This window comes from Centrocercus urophasianus, unplaced genomic scaffold (genome assembly GCF_019232065.1).
Source record: "Centrocercus urophasianus isolate 14NV4802_14NV808 unplaced genomic scaffold, USGS_Curo_1.0 seq_22, whole genome shotgun sequence".
NCBI lineage: Eukaryota > Metazoa > Chordata > Aves > Galliformes > Phasianidae > Centrocercus > Centrocercus urophasianus.
The window spans coordinates 18,789,241-18,815,427 of NW_024884778.1; the positions used below are offsets into that span (position 1 = coordinate 18,789,241).

At 53.4% G+C, this 26,187-nt stretch overlaps 1 protein-coding gene and 1 non-coding gene across 4 annotated transcripts in view; both read right to left on the minus strand.

The window, feature by feature from the left end:
• The window catches only part of CACNA2D2 (calcium voltage-gated channel auxiliary subunit alpha2delta 2), a 128,976-nt gene that overhangs the window by 36,407 nt on the left and 66,382 nt on the right, over positions 1-26,187 (minus strand). The gene's annotated exons all lie outside the window — the stretch shown is intronic.
• Positions 3,247-3,349, minus strand: LOC122163050. Its single transcript, XR_006169775.1, has one exon. It is a non-coding gene; the product is annotated as a U6 spliceosomal RNA (small nuclear RNA).

Sequence of the window (26,187 nt, forward strand, 5' to 3'; positions counted from 1 at the left end):
GGCAGGGGCTGAGGCTGCAGCCCCGCTGCCTCTGGGCTGCAGAGCATTACTCTGCCTGGGCCCTGCTGCCTGCGCACAGTCCTCACCAAGCAGCAGCCGAGGTTGTTTCTTCATTTGGATGGAGCCACTCAGCCCTGAGCTCCACCATCCCACGGGCACTCCTAAGCTGCCAGTGCTACCCGTGTACCCACCAGCTCCACCTGCACCAGGGCAAGCTCACTCCCATCCTGCCTCCCCCCCGCCTGGAGGTGCTTCCCAGAATCCTCGTGCACTTCTTACGTCCTTGCCAACCCTGACTGCCGTTGGGAGATGGTGCAAAAATAGCTTTTTTCTCTAGGAAGGGATTTAAGGAGATGTCGCAAGCAGCGCACGCCAGCAGCACAACTCAGCCTTTTCCAAATGCTGTGCAGAAGGAACCGGTTTCCAACAAAACCTTCTGCTATTTTAAGCCTTCCCTGCAACATGAACAGCAATATCTGCATTCCCTAAACACCAAAGAGCAGAAACTTCTGCAAGTTACCTTGGGAGCGCTCCCATTTCTGAGTACCCTCTGCCAGGCAAGCGGCCCCGTGGTGAGAAGCTCTGTGTATTGCTTCGTGCTCTGCCGACGAGGCAGGGACCCTCCACCAACACGCCAAACCACCCCCACCACCCCGGCTGGAGGTGCCAAGGCAACAAAAGGCCTTTTAATAGACAGGAGAGCACCACTGTGCTGAAGAAAACCCGATCATTTAAAACCCTTCTGAATAATGGCACTGCCTCCCTGCTGCTCAAATCAGCCTCAGCATTTTGTTATTATGATAACTAAATACAGAAGATTTTAACAGCTGGAAACGCAGCAACAATATTTAAAAGAGTTTTTTAAATTGTTGGTATTTGATTCAATAATGGTAATGGGCTTTTTTTTTTCTTTTTTTTTTTTTTCCTTTTAAAGGAAAGGATTGCGCTCGGTGCCACATCAGGCTGCAAAGTCAGCTCCTGCCTCGCGATGGCAGGCACTTATTGCACTGCACAAACAGGTCCGGCTGTGCCAAAATCACAGCTCTCTGCTCGGACACCATGCTGGTGCCATGTTGCTGCCTCCTGAGCCTGGCTGGGACAAGGCTGGGACATTCTCAGCACAAGGCTGAGAAATGCTGCTCAGCGAGGCACGGCCGCAGTCTCCACAGCACTCTCCAGATGTCCCCAAGGCACAGCCAGCCTCCATCCTCCCTGCGGCCCCAGCAGTGTGCCTTCCATGGGCTGGGGAAGTCCAGATGGGGAGTCCTCCCTGCAATCCATCTGTAATGTGCCACCGAGGGATTAGAATAAGACTGCCAGTGTCAGCATAAATAAAAAAATATGACACAGTGTTCTGAGAATGTATTTTGCACTGTGTCATGCCAATTGCAGTAAGCCCGGCCGGCAGCAGCTCTCAGACAGCAGCGAGTGGCATGGTGAGTCCTGCTTCGTCCCATCCCAGGGATCCCCCTCTGTCTGACAGCGGTAACAGTACCCTTGAACTGGCTTTGGAAGTACCAGCAGAAACCAAGCAAGGAGAGCACAGGTGGCAAGCAGCCAGGCTGTGCTGAGGACACTGACAGCACTGCCATCATCCAGCATACTGCAAGACCAACCTCTCCAGGGCCAAATACACCCCAGTCCTGTGTTCACGCTCATCCCAAAATGTCAGCACCACCGCTCTCCGAGCCAGATGCATGCAGCAGCTCCTTCCCTAGCCCCTCGGGGCAACGCCACTTGAGTCCCCCTGGTTTTGGGGATGGGGACTCAGCAGCTCTGAAGCGAAGTGCACCCGTGCTGTCAGCCTGGCAGCATCCAACAGTAAGACAAGATGGGATAGAAGGCAGCTGGAATGAGAAGGATGTTGGGGACAAAACGAGAGCATGGGGTGAGGAGCAGGATAAATAGCAAGGGCAGGGAAAGTGGAGAGGAGGGGCTGCTGCTGGTGGGAGCCAAGTGCTGTTTAACGCCTCATTCAAAGCCCCGCTGCCCTTCACCCTGATGCCTATTTAATGTCATCCCATTCAGCGAGTGTCCCTATGATCTGGTAATTATCTTTTACTTACAAAAGAGCATCTCTGTGTCACAAGTACTCCTCTCTCTGGCTCTGCCACAGATCGATATCTCCTCAAGGCCTTTGCCATTGTTTGGGGGAATGGAATTGATTTCTGAGAAGAGCAAGGGGAGGACAAATATATAAATAAGTGCTGCACAGATGTGGCTCTGCGCAGCCCTTCTGAAGTCTGCAGAGGGGAGCACAGGGAAGGGCAAGGATCCCGTCGTGGATCATGCCCTGCCTGCTCTGCCTGCCCCTGCAGCACTGGCTGCCCACTGATTTCTTGCCCAGAGCACCACACCATTAGTCTACAGATTACAGAATCATAGAATATCCCAAATCGAAAGGTACCCATAAGGATCACTGAGTCCAACTGGCTCCACACAGGACCACTTAAAAATCAGACCACATGTCAGGGAGTGTTACCCAGATGCTTCTTGAACTCCAGCAAGCTCAGTACCATGACCACTGCTCTTGGGAACATGTTCCAGTGTCCAGCCACCCTCTGGTGGAGATCTGCTTCCTGATATCCAACCTGAACCTCCCCTGTCACAACTTCATGCCATTCTCTCAGATTCTATTGCTGTGAGCAGAGAGAAGAGATCAGCGCTTGTCCCTCTGCTTCCCTTGTAAGGAAGCCATAGTCTATGATGAGGTTTCTCCTCAGCCTCTTCTTCTCTACATTGAACAAACCTTCAGCCATTCCTCATAGACCTTTCCCTCTAAACTAGACCCTTCACCATTTTTGTAGCCCTCCTTTGGACACCCTCTCATAGTTTTATGTCCTTTTATACTGCGGTGCCCCAAATTGCACACAGCACTCAAAGTGAGGCTGCACCAGTGTAGCACAGAGCAGGGCAATCATTTCTCTCTCTGGCTAGCAATGCTATGTTTGATGCACCCCAGGGTACTGTAATGGCCTTTCTGGCTGCCTGGGCACACTGTTGACTCACATTCAGCTTGCTGTTGACTGAGACCCCCAGATCCCTCTCAACAGGGCTGCCCTCTAGCATCTCATCCCCTGGTCTGCATTTATAGACAAGGTTGACCCTTCCCAGGTGCAGAACCTGGCACTTGCTTTTGTTAAACTTCATGCAGTTGGTGATTGCCCAGCTCTCCAATTTGTCTACACGTCTCCGCATGGCCTCTCGATGGAGTCAACAGCTCCTCCCAATTTAATCTCATCAGCAAAAATAAAGGAATACTTCATGAATTTGTGTGTCATCCTTGCGCAGGGCCACGCTAATCTTCTCTGTACGTCTCCAAGCAAGGCCAGCCCCTCCTGGACAAGCACTTCCCAGACTGTTTTCAAAAAGCTGCCGGTGCCAAGTTCCCACAGCTTCCCCAGGCAATCTATTCCAGTGCTTAACTAGTCTTACACTGCCAAGTTTTTCTTAATATCAAAGGTAAATTTTTCCTGCTGCAATTTAAGATGATTACTTCCATACCATCTCCAGGGTGCACGGGGAATGGTTCATTACTTCCTCGTTCCCTGCAACAGGAACATTTTATGTATTTGAAGGCTGTTACTGTGTTTTACCTCAGCCTTCTCCTGACAAAACAATCCCATTACTCTGGTATCTCAAAAAGCCCCTTGCTCTTCGGTCCTCTGGTTGCTCTCTGTGTTTCTGTGTGTCTGCCATTTCTCTGCTCTGGAAGAACACTGCTGGCAGCAGGACCAGCACTGAAGGTGGTGCCCCCTCACCTGTGCCTGTCACATCAGATGGTGACTTGCCATCTCTTGGCAGTGCTGAGCCAAGCCAAGTCTGCAGTCCAGTAGAACCACTTCCATCTATTTCAACCTTCCCCATCACATCCTAATGCTTTGTTGTTCAAATGGGAGGAAAGGAAAAAAATTCTGAAAAGGTGCCACGAGGAAACCTGAGCAAAGCCTTTCTTCCTCTAAAAATGCATTTGTTCACCTCTGTGGACTCGGATACTGATGACTGTAAAGCACTGCTCAGCTGACGGTGTCTCCTGAGTCCTGAAAAGCAAACGCCTCTCAAAGCAAAGCTCTTCCCCGCAGCGAGTTCTTCAGCACAGAGCACAGGCCTGAGGGCTCTGTGCTTTGGAAAATGACTTCCAGGCAGGACTCAGATTTTGCACAAGCCCACATGCCTATTCCCAAGCAGATGGACTGATGGCCAGGGAGACGTCAGCTTGCAGCTGTACTGACCTGATCTGCTTTTACTTGGTCAGTCTGGAGAAGGAGAAATGAGAGAGGATGGGAAAGAGCACAAGGGGAAGGAGGAGGACGTCTTCCAGTGCACAGCACCAAAATCCAGGTGACAGTGGAGTGTGTCAAATGGGAGTGCATACAGAGTGAGAGGATGGCAATCCTCTACCGAGGGCAGACCTCCAGCAGTACAGGGCTGGATCAGCACGCAGGTAGCTTGGGAAGGAATTGATTCATTTGGGAGATCCAAGAGCTCATCAGCAGATGACATTCGGGGCAGGCACACACAAGGCGGTGCTTCTTGAGAGCAACAATTAGGACTCATCACGGGTGCTGATGGAGCTCAAAATGAACTGTAGCCACTCAAGGAAGAGATCGTGGCACGCTGGAGCACAAACATCTCAGTGGGAGTGATGGCCCAAAGATGCCAGTGTGTGCTCAGGAGCGGGCGGTAAATAAAGCTGTCGCATTAGGCAGCAGGCCTATACATCAGTGGGGCCCTCAGCTGTGACAGCACATGGTCCTGCTGGTGCTGGGTGGGGAGGAGAGAGGAGTGTGGCTGCTCGACACGGGCAGCAGCGGCAGTGGGAGAAGCACAGAGGATGCGATTCACTTGCAGGAAGCAGAGTTAAAAAGAAGCAGAAACGCCCCATAATGGAAAGGTGCCTCTGAGCTCAGCTATGGAAATGTTCAAATCCAAGAAACACTGCTCCCTGTGGAACTCAATGCCTTGAGATGCAGGGAACACGAGTTTTTCTTGTTTTTTTTTTTTAAGGAACAAAAATCAAATTAATCAGAGTATCATCGGTTATGCGAGCTGAGATCAAAGTACAGAGGAAGAGAAGTGCTATCACTCAAGGATTTGTACTTCCCAAGTAACTGCTTAGGATTAGAAAGAAATTTCAATAATCTGCCAGCTAAGTATGCGCTGCAAGAGTAATAATCCCTCTCTCCAAACATCTGCTATCAACTACTAATGGGGATGGTAAGAAGCCAGGTGGATCATAAACCAGACCCGATCTGAGCACAACCACAAAAGTGGGCTGTGCAAAGTCACCGCTGCGGGGTTATCCCGTCACACTGCTGCAGGAGCACAGAGCCTCATCCTGGAGCTCCACTGAACCACCAAGCAGCGAGTCCTGAGGGCTCTCGTGCTATTGATTTTGATATTGCGTGCTGTAAACATTTCTAGCTGCATCCTACAATCATGCAATACATATACAAACAGGAGGAGAAATGCATGCAGCACCTCAGCTGTGGTTCTATGGTTTTGCAGCATGAATTTGAGCTGCACCTTGATGTACCATCAAACTCAAGCCATCAGAATTGGCACAAACCTCACTGCTGCTCCCCTTTCTTCCTGTCTCTGGTATTTGAAACATTCCGGGCTCGGCTCGGTGCATCACAGCACGACTTGAAGGTGCTGGCTGCTCTCACCCAATCCCCAGCACTATGCCCAGGGGATCAGATACGCAGCAGGCGCACTGCGCCCAGACAGCTCCACACAGCAGCCGGACAAGGTGAGCAATACAGGCACAGCAGCAAGAGGGAGAAGAATGCCACGCTTAAGGAGGATCAGAGGGAGAGGATTATAGCACTGTGGTATCCAGCATGAACTCACACTGAAAGGGTAGCAGTGGTGTTAGAGATGGGTGAAAGATATCGGTGGCGTTCAGAGGAAAGTGAGTCACGTTTTTATTCCCCATCCTCTCCCCAGAAGGTAAACCGAGGTAAGCCAGGGGCTGGGGCCAGCACCTGCCTTGTTCCAAGCCTTGCTCTACAAGTGCAGGGTCAGCACAACACACATAGGAAAGAAAACACTGGCAGCTCTCTGTGTGGTGGCGTGGGGTGGCCATGATTGCTGTGCAGTTTGCAAACGGTGCATGTTTTCCTCGCAGTGCTTACGGCGAGCTGCAGCTCGGTGCTGTGCCATGGAGCAGATAATTGCAGCAGAGTTAGCTCCTGTCTGGGCACTTTAACCTTGCCGCTCACCCACAGCAGAGCAGCGGTTTGCAGCCCAGCTCAGGAGCATTGAGGGCAATAAACGGGGCGAGGGGAGGGGGAAGGATGCACTACGCTGCTACGATTCTGCAGAGGTTTCTGTTTTCTTTCTTGTTATCCTAATAACCCTTTTATGGAGCACGTTGTTGGCAGAGCCCTGTGCTGAGGCAGCCGGTTCTGTGTAGGCACAAGACAATTTGCAAAAGCAATAAACTGACATTCAGCTGAAGAAGCCTGCTGGAAAGATGAGCCATCAGCAAATCCCTACACACACATGGCCTTAAAGACACACCGGGTTCATAGTGCACTTAAAAGAATACAGTGACCCAAACTGAACAGGGCCATGCCATTGGTCTGAGCAGCACACCCCAGCAGCCAGGCTGCGGACTGAAAATGAGAAATAGGTCTGAAGAAAGGAGAAAGGCACCCAAGCATTATTTGACCTTAATAGTTACATACATCTCAGTTCTTCACCAGGACTCGGCTGGCTTCAGGGGAGGCACGCACAGAATTCAGCCCGCAAAGCCACAGACCTGGTGCTCTGAAGGACAGTCATCAGCGAGGTGTAAAGAAGAGCAAAATTTATGGCATTCGGGGCTGGGCTGGCTGGAGAAATCAAGTCAGAGCAAATGGAGACACATCACCAGGGCAGAGCCTGCTGCTGCGGCTTCAGCCAATTGCTCTGCACATGGCTAACCCTGCTCGCATTAGAACTGGAGCTGAGGGCTGTTACTGGGAGAGCTGCTTTCCTCCCCAGCATCCCTTGGCATCCCAGCCCAGCCCTGCCAGCCTCCACTTTCCATCCCTTGGCTCAGCCCCTTGCCATTAAGAAGTCCAGCAGGGCCCGGCCCAGGTAAGTGTGAGATTCTGCCCCTTCAGCTGCCGAGCAAAGTTTTAATTTCTGTGGCCAACTTCAGAAAAAGAGAAACCCCACTGCTGCCCCACAGCAGCCGCTGGTGCCACGCACTCTTGCTCTTACCCACTTCTCCAGATCAGGGCGCCCTTCTGGGGCACAAGCTTTTTGGGGACAGGCAGGGTTGAGGTTCTTTTCCACATTTCCTGTCCCTTTTATTTAAAAAACACTTTATGCAGCTGTCAGAGCCAAAATGAGAATTTCTTTTTTTTTTTTTTTTTTTTTTTTTTTTTTTAGCAGTCTTTGAAATAAGGATGCTATGTGGGATCAATTTTTTATGGCAGTAAAGTAAAGGGGGAAAATAGCAGCAATTTTCTCTTTTGAACATGGCCTATTTAATGGCATGGATGTCACGGTGCAGCTTTACCCAGAGAGAGGGAGAAAAAGCCACAAAATGGTACTGTGGTCAATCAAAGTCTCCTGCACTGCAATCTGCTCCCCACCTCCTGCCGCCAGCCCAGATTCCCACCGCTCCTCCCAACCTCCCTGCCCAGCTCTCCCAAGGGAGCAGCAGCCAATGCCAAGTACTCGGCACCAGGTCCCGGGGCAGCAGCAGGAACGCCTCGCTGGGAATCCAAAGCACGCACCAGAAGACTTCATTTCCCCTATAAACCTCCCCTACGAACACAGAGGTTGGAGTTTGGAGCACCCCAGACCCAGTGGCAGCAAGGAGCACTGGGAGTGATGCACACAGGCATCCCAGGCAGCGCCATGCCTGGGAGAGAATTAGCAATTCCCAACTACGTAATGTTGTCCCGGTGGGACCATAAACACCAACATCTGTCAGAAGGGCTGCGCCTATCAAAGTGCCGAGAAAAACATTTCTCTTCTCATTCAGTTCACTGCTAAACTGGAAACAGCCCCTGGGGAGCACCCAGCGGCGGAGGCCACATCCATCTCAGTGGGCAAAAGCTATTCGCCACAGCAGGAGAGCATCCCGGCCATGCAGCGATCGCTCACTCCAATTAACAAATCATTTCATTTAGGTACGGCGAAAATCTGTAACTGAGTGATGGCGTGCCCCCAAAAGGCACCAGGCACTGAGCAGAGGATTTTGTCAGGCCCCACTCAGAGCGCACCCTTGTTGCAGTGCCCAGATCTGCTCCCTCTCTCAATTTGAGGATGATCTGGAAAAGTTGCCATTCAAAACTCGGCTGAGGATCTGCCTGGTGCTCAGCCTGGCACTGCAGCTCCCTGCTGGGCTGCAGGACCTGAGGGGACCCACATGAGCTGCTCTCTACCACACTGGTGCAGGACCCAGACGAGTTGCAGCACTCTGCAGAGCCTCCCTGCACTGCAGGACCCAGCACAAACCCCCGAGATTGACGACCAGAAGAAGGAGTCTATCTGGCAGATAAAAGCGTTATGTTAAAAGCATTTTAACAGCAATTACATCAGTCACAAAACACTGCTCACTCAGAGATTTTAAGTTGGGCTTACCTCCTCCCTTCACTGCCCGTGCTCAGTGGGCACACTATCCCTGGAATGTGAGCTCACCTGCCCTGTGAAACCCCCGCAGGGTTGTGGGGCTGCGGAACACCCACAGGCAGAGGAGGAAGGTGCACACATGGTGTTTTCACTTCCCAACTCCCTTCGTGACCACCCAGCTCCTTCCTGTGTACTCGACACCACGATGCATCTTTGCAAAGGCAGGAGAGCCAACGAACATGAGATATCTTTCTTTTTATCCTGAAACTCAGCCAGTGCCCAGGGCCACCGTCACCCTGGGGTCACCGGCACCCTGAGGCCACCACCACCTCAGGGTCACCCTGCCCAGCAGACCTTGAACCACGCAGCAGTGACTGCCTGTTGGCTTCGTGCAAGATGTGCGGAAGCCCCTGGGCTGAAGGCATGAGGAAGGGACAGTACTGAGGACAGGTGGGCCCAGCAGCAGCCCCGGGACACCTGCATGGGCACACAGTGCTGCTCCTGCCCCTCCCTGCCCTCCAACACTCCAACTCAGAGACTGAGCTCATTAAAGACAGTGCCTGCTACACTCTCAATGATATTTTCCTCTTATAAATATGCCTAATGATTTTTGGACACTTTCTATACTTATCAGTCCCACCCTTCTCCTCCTTGCTCTCCATTGCCCAGCTCTTGCCATCTGTTAATTTAATGTGATGCCCCAGCACCTGATCAGCAGCAACATGATGAGTCCTTTCTCACTGACTGCTCCTGACACTGGAACAGGCTGCCCAGGGAGGTGGTGGAGTCTCCTTCTCTGAAGATGTTCAAGACCTGCCTGGATGCCTACCTGTGCGACATGGTGTAGGGAGCCTGCTTTGGCAGGGAGGTTGGACTCGATGAGCTCTGGAGGTCCCTTCCAACCCCTACAATTCTCTGATTCTGTGACACAAACCCATGACCCTTGTGCACTGTACTCTGAACAGCACTGGTGTCCCCAACCCTGGCCTCCATTGCAGCCAGCATCCTGGCATGGAGCAACAACATGGAGCACTGGGAGAGAAAGGAAGGGAGAGAGACCCAGAGCCTCCATCAGCAAGGCTTGGGGTGCAGCTGATGCTCTTCAAGCAGCAGCACCCTCAGATCCGCAACCCCAGGACGAGAGCAGGGAATTGGCCCCCAAGGCTGCATCCCAGTGCTGTGTGCCTGCTGCCCAGCCTCCTGCCAGCCTCTAGCTGCGATCCCCAAGGTGACAGTGACTTTGGGCACAGGCAGCCGTCCGGGCTCACTGCACTCCCAGGTGTCAGCAGGGAGCAGTGACGCTGCCGCAGCCATCCCCTGTGCTTGCCGACGGGGCTCATTGCGCTGCTCGCTCTTCTGTGCCGCCTAATTACCGCGTTGTCAGTGACACTGATGCATGCTCCACTCACAGCAGTTCTCTTGTCCTCTGCGCTCCTTATTGATGCAGATGCAGCGAGGCTTTTGCTAACACCTCCCAGAGGAGCACGGCACGCAGCGCTGCACCCGCAGCACAGCACCGGATCCCTGTGCTGCAGAAGTTTGCAGCCCTGCCCGGGCAGCTCAGCATCTTCTGAGAGCAGGGCGCCGGTTTTAGCATCACGGTCTGCAGCACGCCAAGTATACATAACACACAGCCGGGGCCTGCAGGTTTTGCATAATTCTCCACAGAATTAAAAGCCTTTATGCAGAATACATACGAAATGGGAGCAAAAAGTCACAAAAGAAACATTTTTAATTTATGAACTGTCAGACGAGAATGTCTCCAGATTAAAAGATAAGGGTCTAGGAGATGAGGGGCTCTGCATCCGGCACCCTCTGCGCCAGGAAGCACCGTTTGATCCCCTCCACAGCACAGCTCGCCCCGTGCCACACACAGGCAGATGTGCTCCGAGACGGGAGACAGCTGCGTTCCCAGCCAGAAGGGTGGCAGGAGCCCGAAACGGCAGCGCTTATTTAAAAGGCAGCAATGCATCATCCCCTGAGGGAAAAAGAATTTAAGCAGTTTTAAGAAAGCAAACAGGATGATTAATGAATGCCACTACTCCTGGGAAGGACCTGCCAGAGCAGATGGGCTCTGGTCCTGGGGGAGCAGCTCCTCTGGGTACAGCGGCAGAGGCACGTGGGGATGAGATTCAGGTGCTGGGGAGGTGACACCAAATGCCACCGCAGCACCGCCACCGCTCCCCCCTCAGCCCCTGCGCTCCATCACCCTCCTCTGCTCCGAGCGCAGGGAGGGAGAGTGACAGATGCAATATTTTACAAAATGAGGTAATTATACAGCAGCCACATGGGGAGATTAGATTAGTGAGAGATTTCGATGCGAGGATATTTAATAAGAGCGAGATGCAGGTACACAGAAATGCAGACAGCAAAAGGTCATCATCATCATCATCGCGCCGAGATGATGAAACAAAGCGCTCGTGACCTACACAGGCTTTGATGCTTACCGCAGTAATTCCATTGTTATTGCAATACAAATAGGATTATTCAGAACAGCAGATACATAGCAGCCAGGGAGAAGGGAAAGAAACAGCACAGTGTTACAGACACGGCGCAGGACCTCCATCCCACGCTGCAGCAGGACGGGGGCACACGGAGCAGAGCACTGCACGGGGACGTGGCTCTGCCCCCATCTACAGGCACCCAGCTGCTGAGAAGTTCCCCAGGTGGGAGGGGGCCACAGTGCAGAACAGACACAGGTAGATGGATGGCACAGATGAAGCGATAATCTCACAGCCATTAAGCTGCACTCTGTGAGAGCCCACATTAAAGTCTTCCAGGGAGAAGAAGCAAGGCCTTTGGGTTTGGAGTTTTCCCCTGAGACAGCAGACTGTTAATGCTCCGGACATAATGTAAATGTTTTAAGGATAGACCCTTCCCATCAGACAACCTCAGTGCATGGTCACACGAAGCAGAGTGGACGTGGGGTCTGCAGACTTTGGATGGAAAGGTTTTGAGCGCAGGCTGCACCCTGCTCCAGATGTATCTCTGCTCCAGGTTCATCTCTATTCCAGGTGTACCCCTGCCCCAGGTGTATCTCTGCTCGAGATGCACCTCTGCTCCAGGTATGCTTCTGCTGTAGGTGTAGCTCTGCTCCAGGTATATCCCTACTCCATATATACCCCTGCTCCAGGCGCAGCCCTGCTACACACATAACTCTGCTCCAGGTGTACCTCAGTTGCAGGTATACCCCTGCTCCATGTGTACCTCTGCTACACATGCACCTGAAATCCTCCAGGTGTCCCCCTGCTCGAGGTGCACCTCTGCTACACTCATACAGAATCACAGAATCATAGAATCACAGAATTGTAGGTGTTGGAAGGGACCTCAGTGATCATCGAGTCCAACCCCCCTGCCAAAGCAGTTCCTACAGCAGGTCGCACAGGTCGGCATCCAGGCAGGTCTGGAACATCTCCAGAGAAGGAGACTCCACCACCTCCCTGGGCAGCCTGTTCCAGTGCTCTGTCACCTCACTGTAAAGAAGTTCTTGCGCATGTTTGTGCAGAACTTCCTATGCTGCGGTTTCCAGCCATTTCCCCTTGTCCTGTCTCCACTCACCACTGAAAACAGTCTGGCCTCGCCATTCTGCTCCCCACACCTTAGATATTTATAGACCTGGATCAGGTCCCCTCTCAGTCTCCTTTTCTCAAAGCTGAACAGACCCAGTTCACTCAGCCTTTCTTCATAGCAGAGATGCTCCAGGCCCTTCACCATCTTCATGGCCCTCCGCTGGACTCTTTCCAAGAGATCCCTGTCTTTTTGTACTGGGGAGCCCAGAACTGGACGCAGTGCTCCAGATGAGGTCTTACCAGGGCAGAGTAGAGGGGGAGGATCACCTCCCTCGACCTGCTGGCCACGCTCTTTTTAATGCATCCCAGGATGCCATTGGCCCTCTTGGCCACAAGGGCACACTGCTGGCTCATGGCCAACCTGTCGTCCACCAGGACACCCAGGTCCCTCTCCGCAGAGCTCCCCTCCAGCAGCTCATCCCCCAACCTGTACTGGTGCATGGAATTATTCCTCCCCAAATGCAAGACTCTACACTTGCTTTTGTTAAACCTCATCTGGTTTTTTTCTGCCCAGCTCTCCAGCCTATCCAGGTCTTGCTGAATGGCAACACAGCCTTCAGGCTGTCAGCCAATCCTCCCAACTTCGTATCATCAGCAAACTTGCTGAGGGTGGCCATTATCTCCTCATCAAGGTCATTGATGAAGATGTTGAACAAGACCGGACCCAGCACCGACCCCTGAGGAACACCGCTGCTCACAGGCCTCCAACCGGACTCTGCACCACCAACAATGACCATCTGTGCTCTGCCAGTCAGCCAGTTCTCAACCCACCTCACTGTCCACTCATCTATCCCACACTTCCTCAGCTTTGTTATAAGGATGTCATGGGGGACAGCATCAAATGCCTTGCTGAAATCAAGGTAGACTACATCCACTGCTCTCCCCCCATCCACCCAGCCAGAGACGACATCATAGAAGGCTACCAGGTTGGTCAAGCACGACCTCCCCCTTGTGAACCCGTGCTGGCTACTCCTGATAACTTTCTCTTCTGCAGTAGTCAGCACCTCTGCTCCACATGCACCTCTGCTCCGTGCTGCAGCTCCATTCCAAGCATCGTGTTGGCCACCACCACCATAGGGCCAGGCAATCACAATGCCTTAAAGCCGTATCTGCCAAACCACTCGCCCAAAATGCAGAGACATGGCTAAAGGCAGGCACGTTCATCTTCTACAAGACAACCGCTTTCAATAATGCGGAGTTATTTCTCTTGGGCTTTTTAAAGATTTCTCAGACATATGAGGACAGCTGGGAGCACAGATGAACGGTTTGGTTTCTCAGATAGGAAAGCTCTCTGTGCACGGTTGGTGTGACTTGCTGGGAGCCCAGCAGGGAAATCCGTGCAATCGTCACATGGAGACACACAGATGATTCCTCTGACCCTGCCCTTGGCTTTGTGTCCTGTGCCACAAGAGGGGTCTCAGACCCAGATGATGCCCAGATATGGAGTCCCTTGGTGCTGCTGCCAGGCCAATGCCACCAGAACAGCAATTAGAAACACTGAGGTAGCAAAGCAAGCAGAGCTTTGAGAAGAGCACATGGGAGGGCTCTGCTGCATGGAAACGGCCCCAGGCACCACAGATCCATTCCTTCCTCTGATTGTGTAAGAAGTAGTTTATCTCTCTCGCTAAGTAACCTGCATCGAGTGATCAGAGGGGATATGCTTGACGTTTGTGGTGACCCAGTTCAAAGGCACAGTGGGAAATGCATTTGGGCACACGATGTGGGGAGGACGTGGCGCTTGTATCCCCAGCGGAGCCTATACACACCCTTAGAAAACCATGGTCACGGCCCTGGACATAATGCTAAATACCAAAGGGAAAGGGAAATTCAAGAGAGCTCCTGTTGGCAGTGTAGCAATTCATGAACCACAGATGGCAGCATGGTGATGGAGATGCTGGGGGTGCTGGGGACATGGAAGGGATGCAGGGTGACACACAGACACCTGGCCAGCAGTCCCGCAGGCCCTAAGGACATGGGTGCTGTCCCTGCTCTCCAGGGCAGGTGGCATCGAAGCATGGTGCTACTACAGGAATGGCAGTGATGTGTGTGGGAAGGGATGGGCACACGGCACAGCAAGCATCTCTTTGGTATTAAACTTTTCTGAATGACTCCCTCCTCCCATCTGGATGCACCCTCTGGAAAAAAAAAACCAACAACATGATAGGTTGTTCCTCATGTCTCTAATGTATTTTAAATAGACGATGTTCCAGATGGTATTGACACTGCTAAACAAATTGCGAAGCCCACATGCCAAAAACAGTGGGTAAACACACTAACCCACCCTGCGCAGCAAAGGAGGCTGCAGGAACTGCAGTTGGCTTTCCATGCATCATGGCCTTGGTGAGCTCTGCAGAGCAGCTCCCCAGCACTGCCCTGGGCAGCCTCACCAGCACAGGTGGAAATCGGGCAGGGAAAAGACGTTGCCACTCCTCTCCTGCCTTGATCAATGCCTGAGCTCGGCCCTGCCACCCAGTGCCCCCTGGGGCAGGTAGGGGACAGGCAGCCCCTCCGTACCCTGCATTCGGAGGGACAGGAGGGATGGGGGTTCTGGCTGCATGCAACAGCTCAGTGCCCTGCACCATGAGCAATGGGCTGTGTCGTAAGGGATGGCTCCCAGCCCAGCACCAGCACAGTGAGGGCACTGGGAGGGATGCCCTGTGCTCCGGAGTAGCTCGGCTGTCATTTAGTGTTATTGTTCCTCTTGATTTGTTTTGCCCTAGCAGCAGAGACGTGCAGAGGGGCTCCTGGGGCTGATATACATTGGTTGCAGAGCCTGGAACACCAGGGCAGCACTATGGGCAGTGCAGTGCCCACAGCAATGCTTCACTCTGGGACCACAGGGTGCCTGCGAGTGCCCAAGGGAGGATTCCTCCCCCAGAGCACTGACTGGCAGCACAGGAACCCGGCTGGCTCTGCCTGTACCAACAGAGAGCAGCAACAAATGTGGCCCCGCAACCTCTTCTCCCTCCTCTCTACCCACATTTCTCTGTGCCCTCAGCACAACAAAGGAAGAATGAGGGATGGATGCTCCATCACTGGCATCCATGAGCCTCAGCATCGCCCTGGAAGAGCTCTCAGCCATCAGGGTGACCACCAGTTCCTGTGCTCCTGCTCCTAACACACAGCCCACGGTGTGTTGCCCCTCCCTGACACCTCTGCTGTTATGGGGGCAGAGCCCACGGTGTGTGCCCATACCTGGGGAGCACCAGTGTGAGACCCAGCGTGGGAGAGAGACAGCACTGAGAGTGGTTGGGCTTATTAGTGTGATCATGGCACAAACTCATTAGCGAGTGTCTTTAAGACAGGACAGTGTTGAGCCAGAAGAAGCCCCAAAACACCACAGAGGTAAAAATCCACCACAACATCTTCTGCCATCAGCCTGAAATCCCTTCCACTCCCCAACCACCCTTTGCTCTTGTAGCAAATTAAATTCTTGTAAAATAAATTAAATTCTCGTAGCTGCTCTCAAAGATCACCACCCCCTCTTCTACAGGCAGCAGCCGCTGGCTGAGCCCCACGTGTTCTGGGGACAGCAGGAATGCTGCAGCCGGTCAGAGAGCTGCTAGCACTATAAAGAGCTGGAGATTCCTGTTATTTCCTCTTCCACAGCATCTCTCCAGTGATGCACTGGCTGGGATTCAGGAATCTGTCACAGAAAGCAGCAGGCTGGGAATGGGTTCCCTAATCGCCTTATGTTCATGGATCCCATTGCACAAGTTTTCGGTTCTGTGAATCTTCTCCTGTCCCATCCAAGCTGGGAAGCACCCAGCAGTCCCATAGGTTGCACATCCCCACCACCTAACAGTCCCATGAGTGGCACATCGAGCGTCTTTCCATCAGGACAAGTGGCAAAACCAGCCCACCACTCAGCTCATCCTGGGGAAATGCTGGGTACCTCTGACAGCACAGCAATCTGGAGGTGCTGATGGCTCGTCTCACCCCACTGCTCCATCCCTCCCGTACAGACAGGGGACGCCAGTGCCCACAAGTGCTATGCTCATGATGATGGGGATGCTGCATGGCCAGGGGCACAGCTGCAAGTCTCCCTGGGCCACATTCCTCTGCTCCATCCCCTGCGGTGTGCAGACTGTGGCTTGGTCACCACAGGGAATGAAGGGACACAATGGGCCACAAGAAATTGGCAGCAAGCAGCATGGACTGCTTTCCTCAAAGAAACTGGTTTTCAGTGGAATAAAATCACTCTGAACGGCTTAATGGGAAGGGACTGCCGGACAGACCTCCCCACAGTCTGCCCACAGGTGGGGACAGGACTGGTGGTGGCACACAGCACTGGGACAGTGCATTCTTGAGCGGCAGCGAGCCACAGCAGAACAGGGATTGAAGGGAGGGAACCGCAGCCGAGACAAATAAGATGCTCTAGAAGCCAGCAAAACAAATAGCATCCATTGTTTGTGCAGCAGGCTGGAATAATAACATTTGCTCACCCAGCCTCGCTTGTCACCCTCTCTGCGCTGCGCCTCCATGGAGCTGGAGCGAGGCACAGAGGCAGGCTGCTATTGTCATTGGAGTGGGCTGGAGCCTATTCACAAAACTCGGTAAATTGGGACTATTTTGGGATTTACTAGGCATTTGCAAACAACTCCATTTGGTATTTGAAAACATGAGCAGGGTGCCACGAGCCAAGAGCACTGGTGCCCATGGGCTGCTCTCCAAGGAGCACCCGGCAGCGCGGGCCTGCAGCTGCCGAGCGGCTGTGGGACCCGGGGCCACATCTCCATCCCCACCTCCCTGCTGCTGAACTTTCAAGGGAGCACCCCCATCCAGAAATGGGACCCCGTGGGGGGCTGCGTGCCCAAGTGCCACACCAGCCACAGGCAGGTTGGAGTCCTTGAGCCCGACTGTCCGATGATGGAGTGCAGGAATGTCGACTGCGATAAGAGCAGCGAGCTGGTGCCAGCAGAACAAACACCAGGATTGGGAAGCAGCTGCTTTGCTCCTGGTGCTCTCTGAAGGACAAACAGCAGAGTGAATCCAAGCCCATAGAACCACGGTGCAGAGAGCATGGAAACCAGCTGAGGTCAAGCGACACTCAGCTTGGAAATGCACTGTCCTTCCTGGGGAGCCTGGAGAGGGATCCTTGCCCTGTGTCAAAATAGTTTTCCTTTCTTCCTCGCCCAGGACAGAGGCTGTCCTTTCATTGCAAGGAGCATCCTTCACATGCCTGGGGATGCAGACATGGCTGGGGCAGATATCACCTCTTTGAGTCACTGCTGAGCAGCCACAGGGGGCTTCAAGGAGGGATGGTCCCATTCCCTTCCTCCTCTTCTGCTGCCTTCTCCCAGAGGAGAGAACTCCAGGCAGAGCAAGCCCGTTTGTGATGGTTATGATGCCGAAACCACAGTCACCAGCAGATCCTCCTGGCCATCTCTGTGCTTTGCAACCCTCCATTAGCGTGGAGGAGGACGCTGGGCTGGCACTGGGGATGCTGGAGGCAGCCAGCATTCCCCAGCTCCTCACAGGCCCATCCCTCGGCCCCGCAGCGGCAGGACGTGGGCTGTCAGAACAGAGCAATCCAGACATTCCCACGCATTACAGCTGCAGGCGTTACTGCAAGGTATTTTTCATATCTCAATTGGAAACAAACTATTCTCTGATCTCAGCTTAGTCTCAGATTGGCAGGGATGCGGCATTTTAATTTCCAGGAAAGAAAGGACAAATCTCAATATAAAGAGAGAGGAGAACAGCGGACACGCTGTAAAAACAAGAGCATAAAAAGGAGGAAAATCTGGTGCAACAGCACTAGCGGCACACAAGGAGGAAAAAAAAAGTAGCACCAACCATTTCTCTTTGTAATTCGCTTAAGAGATTGAGAGCAGGGCCCCAGAGCAGCAGCTCTGCCCGGGGCTGTGCTCCTGTGGCACAGCACAGCTGCAGCAAAGATCCAGGGCTGCACCCTGCAGTCCTGTGGCAGCCGAGCAGCACTGCGGCCGCGCGTGTGCAAACACAGCTGTGCAGCAAGGAGTCTGACCCAGAAACCTGCCGGGCACCCAAGGAGGAAGAGCACGATGCATGGAGCTGAAGGGATGCTCCCCAAGCCGCCAGGATGTGCTGGGGTGGATGTGCTGGGGGAGAGCCGGCAGCTCCTACTTGCAATCTTAGGCACAACTTGCAAATGTGGGGCCCTCAGTGCGACTGGTGGGATTGCTTGCTGAGTGCAGATGGGAGCTTGCAGCTTTCCCCTTGCTGTCTGCTCTCCCGAGGGCTCTGCAAGAAGCTCCGGGGAGCACAGAGCCACCAGCATGAGAGGAGAGGGCAAAGGCTTTGCTACTGCCCTGCAGGTGCAAGGGTCTGGGGTAGATTTGAGGTGGATTTATTAAATTTTGCTGTGGGTTTACTAAAATGTAAGGCACTGTTGGCACTGAGGTCTCACCCTTTCAGAGGAATCCAAGCCTTGGTGCTTGCAAAGCAGCAGCAAGGTGCTGCACTGCTCCCTGCAGTGGCTGAGCGCATTGCGCAGGGCCGACGTGTAAAGTTCTTTGGGTTCCATCAGACCCTGAGCCATTCTCCCTTTCCCTGCCCGCCTCTGATGACTTTTTACACTCCTCATAGCACTCCGTGGTGGTGGGATGATTGGAACATAATCAGGCTTAAATGCAGCAATCAGTGAGAATGCACATTCGTAGGCACACTGATTTCCATGTGCTGGCTGCCACGTTGGCATAGCTTGCCACTTCTGTCCCCTGTGATGCAAATAGCAGGGTCAAGATCTTTTGATAGACAAAATAGGTGAATAGCATGGAAAAAACACTACAGCCCATGCAAGACTCAAACCTCTTCTCTCTGAACGAGAGACTGCAACCACATAACTTAACCAATCCACCCGCAGGAAGGGAAATCATTTTGCTGCCTTCACTAATTATTGGCTTAAATCTTCACAAAGCAAGGAACAGAGCAGCCTTGCTCGTTTGTCTTCTCCTCGGCTCAATTTACAGATGCTCACATTGATCTGGAAAGCCTCCATCATTCACGCAAAGCCTCCGATCACAGCAGCAGCAGCACACACAGGGGGTTCTTACAGCCAGCATGCATTCATAGCCAGCTTCCCCCCTGCATCCTGCACATCTCTCACTTCCACAGCATCTCTGAGCAACAAGTCCTCTGCTTATAGGTGGTATGGAATAAAACATTCCCTTTATTTACAGCAGCCCCAACCCCTACTCACTGCAGCACACTCCCTGTGCTTTGGGAGCAGGGGAATGGGATGCACAAATGCTCTCCTTCCTTGATGGTTCCATTAACGCCCTCTTTGATTTCCAGATCTCAATAATCTTAATCTGTTTTATCTGCATTTTAAGCCCGGTAGACGAGCGATCTGGGGAATTACTCTAATTTCAACCTTTGCTAAAACAGTGGAGCAGACATTAAGAGAAAAGCTGGAAAGGGTAATGGAATTGAACAACGAGCACCAATGCAATGAGACAACCTCGACTACATTCCTTGATAAAATTACACGATTGGTGATCTGAGGACAGAGGCAGTGCCACATTCAGAGCTTCGTGAGGCTTCAGCACGGCACTTCAGCTCTCCCTTCTCAAGAACAAATGATTGTTGTTCTCAGCATGAGAGCTGTTATTTGAACCGAGGGGGCAGGAACAAAGAGCACTGGGTCACTGCCGAGAGCAGGAGCCTATTAATTAATCCTTTATAAATAATTAGCAGAGGTTATGAGCACGGCATGGAGACAGGCAGTGTGTGCAAGCAATGAGATGTGGCAGCAGGCAGCGTGCTGACCCTGTGCCACGAACCATTCCTTGTCCCCAAGCCCAGCACAGCTGGGGAGAATCATGCCTGGGCAGCCTTTTGTTCCCTGTTTTCCACTCAGCCCTGCACAGACATATCCAAAAGTGAAGGAGCTTCAGAACAGCAGGCAAACCTCCGAGATGCACTCATGCGTTCTGCCCTCCCCCAGCACAGCACAGCACTGTGCCCACCACCCATCCTGATGCCGTGCTGCTGCCCTGCCCTCAGCCTTCCCACCTGTACAAAGCAGTGCCAGCAGCCCCCCCAGGCAGTCTGCTTCAGGTAACTCAGCTCTGGGCACAACGAGGGCTGTGCACACAGCACCCAGATGGCTCCTCTGGGCACCACAAAGCCAACAAAACCACCAAAGCCACAGCATCCCCACTGCCAGCCACAGTGCATCCTGCAGCAGCCGCAGGCACTAAGATGGAAGCAGCACATCTCCACCTAATTTCCTTCACCGAGGACGAGTTTCAGAGAAGATTCAAACTGATTAATGAAGAGGAGGTTAAGCACTTTCAATCAGGGTGGTGAAAAAGGTGCTGGAACGGTAAAATTGAATCTCACACTGCCTTTCTTTTTACGCTTTATAAAGGTGAATAAGCAGGGAAGGCTCCTCAAAGCTGCCTCTCAAAAGCCTCCATTTTTGGGTGGGTGAGAGCTGGCAAAGGGTGGCTGCAGTACAACAGAAGGGTCACAGCACGCTGCCCTGCAGATGCAGGTATGATCAGCACCACTGTGAGCTTCCTTTCAGTGATTTCATTGATATTCTCCATTTGGAAAAGTTCATATCCCCATCAGCCAACTGCCAGGCCTGTAAATAGCAGCAGCTCTGCGTGAGGGGAAATCAGTGGCAATGGTTGGCTTTATGGGGTTGCAGCAGCCGTACAGCACAAACCCAGGGCTCACTGGGGAGGGGAAGGAATGCCTGGAGCCGAAGCACAGCCTTCCCATCGCCACCAGCTCAGTCCTGTGCTGAGGAATGTACAGCCCAGAGCTCCATTGGGCTCCCCTTCACCCACTCTTCTTCAACCACTGCTCCTGGTGCTGCCAAGATTTGCAGTGCGACGGCTGAACGCAGCGAGGAAAGAGAGAGGGAGGGGATATTGATGGAGATGACTGCAACATAGTGGCAGAAACGACAGCTACCAGCGGCGGCCAGATCACAGAGCAAGAGCATTATTGACATCACACACGCAAGTGACGTCCTTCTAAAGCAGAAAGCTGGTGAGCTTCTTCACCTCCTATTAAAACCTGAATGGCAACAAAGTCCTCCCGAAGGCTCTGGTCCTGCCTCTCTGCCCCATGAGGTCTTAAAGACCTGAGCAGCACTCCTGCTGCACGCACCCAGGAGAGGTGGGCTTACGCTGGAGGTCCCTGAGGAAATTCAGTCCCTGAAAGAGATGGGGCCCTGCTGCAGAGGGGCTGGATGGAGCAGGCTGTGCCCTCTCTGCTAAGAGATATAATAAGGCAAAATTGCTGTCCTAAATATTGCTAAAGCGCTGGCTGGCATGTTTAATAAACCTTTCCATTTGGGTAAATTAGCACTCATCTGGACAAGTGCTGAAGTGCTGTTACTTGAAGAAAAAAAAATTCAATGCTTGGAGCCTAATTTAAATAATTATCAGCATATTTCTGCTCCGGCTGTTTTGCAGAAATTACCAGGAGACTCGATGCAGTCTGCTTGGCAGTGCCTTTTGTCTGCACGCCACGTATTGACCCCATTTCAGACCAGCTTTTGGCCCACTCGCTCCTTGCTAGAGCCCTTCTCACCATAACCACAAGGACGTCGGCCAGGCACAGCAAAACTGATAGCAACTGCACTGGGGAAGGGACCTCAACGAGCCACTGCAGCAACCTCCCCACCACTGGGGAGCCAACACGCAGTCCACAGCACAGCACACAGCACAGCACACAGCACAAGCAATGGCACAACCTGCAGCACAACCCACCGCACAGCTCATGGCACAATCCACAGCACAACCGATGGCACAACCCACAGCGACTTCCCCATCACAGCCTGTAGCACAGCCCATGGCAAAGCCCACAGCACAGCCCAGAGCACAACCCAGGGTACAGCCCATGGCACAACCCACGGCACAACCCAGGGCACAGCCCACAGCACAGCCCATGGCACTGCTTCTGCTCAGAGCCAGGCATGCCCTGAGGAGGTGCCAGGCACTCTGCCACTCACTGCCCTCTCCCTGAGCACCGCTGCCGGCTGCCCCTCGGTGAGCTCCCCTCCAGGCACCACCTGCTCGTCAATCCTTGGCTTTCATCAGAGGGCAAACTTATAAACAGACGCCGCTGCCAGGTTTAATGGAGGCAGATAAAGAGCTGCGATCGTTCGATGTTTTCCAATGATAGTGGTGATGCCTGGGGCCAGCAATAACATTACCATGAAATAAATCTGCAGTGATATAATTAGCAGGGATGCTGTTATGGCGCAGGTTTTAGGGATGTTCAGCACAGAGGCAGCAAAGCGGAGGTGCCGTTGCAGAGGTTCTGCGTTTGAGGAGAGGATGGGGAGAGAAGAAGAGCCTTGTGCAGCAGGGCTGGGGCCCTCTCTGCTCGCTGCTGGGGGCTGCAGTGGCAGTAACACATTCGCAAAATGCTCGCAGCCTCTGCTCTGCTGTGCACTGCGTGGCTGCCTGAGCGAGGAGGGGAAGTGGGTGTTTGTATTCCATACGCACTCCAGGCCATCAAGATCTCAGATTTATCCATTCCAGCCACTTGCAGGAACCCACTTCAGCACACACCAGTTGGGAACAGGGGCTGCTTCCAGCCCAGGGCCCTGTGCACCTCCCAGGCACGTGTAGGGCTCCTGCATGGCACAGCTGAAAAGGTAACCCCTGCTCTGCTACTTGCAGTGGCGCTGAGCAAACAGCCTGGTGTTGATGCTGCCCTGCACCAATGGGCCAGGGCAATGGTTTTGTGTAGGGAACATAACAAAGAGCAGCACAGCATCGTGGAAGAAGAGGGAATGGCTTCAAGTTACACCAGAGGAGGTTCCGGGTGCATCTTAGAGAAAATTTCTTCTCCAAAAGAGCGGTGGGGCACTGGCACAGCTAAGTCAGCGTCCGTGGGGGGGGGTTCCAGAACCGCGGGGATGCGGCACTGACGGATGTGGGCAGCGGGCAGGTGGGGGGATGAAGAGATCGGCCGGCAGCCGAGCTCCTCCAGCAGCAGCTCACATCAAGGCTCTGCCATCTGCTGGTGCGCTGCGGGCAGGGCAGCCCCAGCGCGGCCGCTGCTGGGCTTCGGCGGGGGGAGCGGGACTTCTGCGCGGGGAAAGGTCCGGGCGGGCGTATGGGGCGGGCGATGACCGCAACCAACGGCTGGCGGACCCCTGGAGGCTCCCCTCAGCTCTTCTGAGGGGCGGCGTTATTAAGGCAGAGGCAGGAAGGGCTGCGGGGGTCCCCGGGAGGCAGGGGCACCCCGGTGGGGGACGTGTGGGGCTGCCCCGCGCCCGGACCCACGGCGTGGGCACTGCGTTGGGAGCTGCCGGCAGGCAGCAGCTCCTCTGCACAGAGCGCATCAGGGCTGCGGCACCGCGCGTGCATTAAATTGATACCATCTCTTTAATGTTATCTCTGGCTCTTTATCACAATCGCATGTGCAATTTACATTCTTGTCGCCTTTTTTTTTTTTTTTTTATTAAGATATGCTAGATGCCTATCAAAGATATTTCCACAATTGTTGCAGCATCACTCAAACATTTAATGGCCGTCAGCTGCTCCGGGGCAGGGCGGGGTGTCGAAGTGCCGCAGCTCCATGCAGGGGGGATGGTGCCTTCCAGCCCCAAGCCGCAGGCAGAGCCCGAGCAGGAGGGGGGGGGGGCATGGCTGCCCACACTGTGGCAATTGCACTTGGCCTCCTGCCACAGCCCTGGGTGTCAGAGAGCTGACAGACATCATGACAGACCCGTGAGCGCAGGGCTGTGCTGGGTGGCAGCCCTGGGGCAGTGCAGCCCGGGGCACATCAGTGACTCCCACCGCCAAATTGCCATGGAAATGAATTTCCTCACCCCAAAACTAACCAGGGAAATTCAAATAAATCCCCTTTTTGGTGACACGGCATCTTTTATTTTCCTATCATCACGACCATTTCTTCCTAACTGTGTCCAAAATTTGTTTTGCAAAGAACTGGATGATAATTTCCTTCCCTAGCACCAATTCCCTCACTGACACACATCACTTCCCATTTATTTCCTCCCTCCTTCCCTTCCACCTTTCTTTCTATCCACCAGGCAGTAAGCTTCACCCCTCGCCTTTTATCCTTCCAGTCGTGCCTGCAGCGCGGAAGGATGCTGGAGAGTAAGGATGGTCCCTGGGCAGGCAGGAAGCTGTGAGCCCCAGGTGCACTGCAGGGCATTGCAGGGCACAGCGCTGGGGGCACAGCTGGGTGCTGCAGTGCTCAAGGTGGAGGCTTCCTACCCACTTGGCAGGGTAAGGAGCTAGAGGGATGCAGTTTGCCAGAAGGGGGAGGCAAGAATCCTAAGAGATTGCTCTGGGTCAGACAGCTGTTGCTGCACCCACCTACTATCCTGGCTTTGCCTTCTCTTTTGCTTCGGGCACTGGGAGAGCACCACAAAGCCCCAGATAGGTCTGACCTGCAGCCATGTGAGCTTCAGTAAGTAAATCACAGAATGCCTTAGGTTGGAAAGAACCTTAAAGGCCATCCAGTTCCAAGCCCTGCAGTGGGCAGGTTGCCCCCTACCAGACCAGGCTGCGCAGAGCCTGGCCTTGGGCACCTCCAGGGATGCTCATACCCAAAACAGAAGTGAGTGACAGCCATAATCTGCCACGAACCAGAGGGGAAGGAGTTGGGCTGCTCCCAGCAGGACTGGGGCTCAAGGGGCCAACGTGGAGTTCTGCAGTGCTGAGCAGCACAGCCATGGGAGCCGGGCTCCTGCTGGGTGCTCATGGGAGAAGAAAGGGAAACGCTCGACATAATCTGCATGAAAGTGTAGGAAGCCCTAAATCGCGTTAGAGCTATTAAGAAAGCTGGTTCCATCGCTCAGCAAACTGGCCCAATACAGTCTTGATAGACTCGTTATGAGCATCTGATTGCCCCTGATTAGATTAGACAATAAACTACCATCCTGGTGCGCGGGTGCTGCTCGCTCCCCTCTGCAATCTGTAAACTACAATTCCAGACCTGGGAGATTGGATTCAAATTGGATTACTGGAGCAGGTCCAGCCCAACACACACACACACACACACACACACAGAAGAAACAAACAAACAGACCGGACGGTCAGCCGGGAATCGGTGATCAGGGAATTAAGGATAGAACGGGAACAAAAGCTACCAGCCAGCAATTAGCGAAGAAGAGGGAAGAGAGATGGATTTGGCACTATTAATTAACAAGGCAAAGAGATTATACCTTTAAATGGTTTGCACTTCAGCACAAGCGAGGTGGATGCCAGCTGCGGTCCCTCCTGCACGGATGCCAAAGGATGCAGTGCAGGAGGAAGGCAGGCTCACGTGCACTGCTTTGTGGCCAGCACGGTGTGAACGTGTGTCCTGTGCACATCCCTCACAGCATCAGGCGGCGCTGGGGTTGAGCTGTTGGGCAGTGGGACGGCACAGGGCCTCCTGCAGCCCAGGAGACATAAAGCCCGAGCCGTGGTGGCTATGAGGTGTCACCTCCTGTAGGATACTGGCATCCTTTGTCCCTCGGCAGAGCTGCTCGCTGCCGGCCGAGAAATGCTTCGTCCTGTGCCAATTTTTGCAGCTCTTCAAACAAGTGAAACCTTTCATTGTCCCTGTCAGGGAGCAGAAGAGCTGATAAGGGCTCTGTTAGCCACATACCTGCAAGGCAAATCTCCGGGCTAGCGAGAATTGTTAAAGGGATAAACCTGTCCAATGAAATCCCCTCTGCAGTCTTGATATACGCGTGTGCCAGCGGGAGATGGAGCCTGGACCTGGTCCCAGCAAGGCACCGTGCAGCCAGGGCTGACAGCACTGCCTGTTGCTGCCCAGCACTGTGCTCTGCAGCTGCACACCCGGCTTCCCCCTGCCTCCATCACAGGAGCTGGAAGAGTGGCCAAATGCTGACTACCCCCCTCACTGCAGAAGGAAGAAGCAAGGAAAAAGTGCCAGCAAGTGGGAAAACCCAAGGCCTGAGGGTGGTGGGTGGAAATTGGAGAGAAAACTGAGAGATTTGCTTAAGGCACTAAGAAAATCCCAGCCCTACATCTGCAGATCCGAGCCCCAGCTTCTAGCTCTTCCTCCACAGCATCCCAGGCAAGGGGGTGGGAATGCCACAACCCCCAAA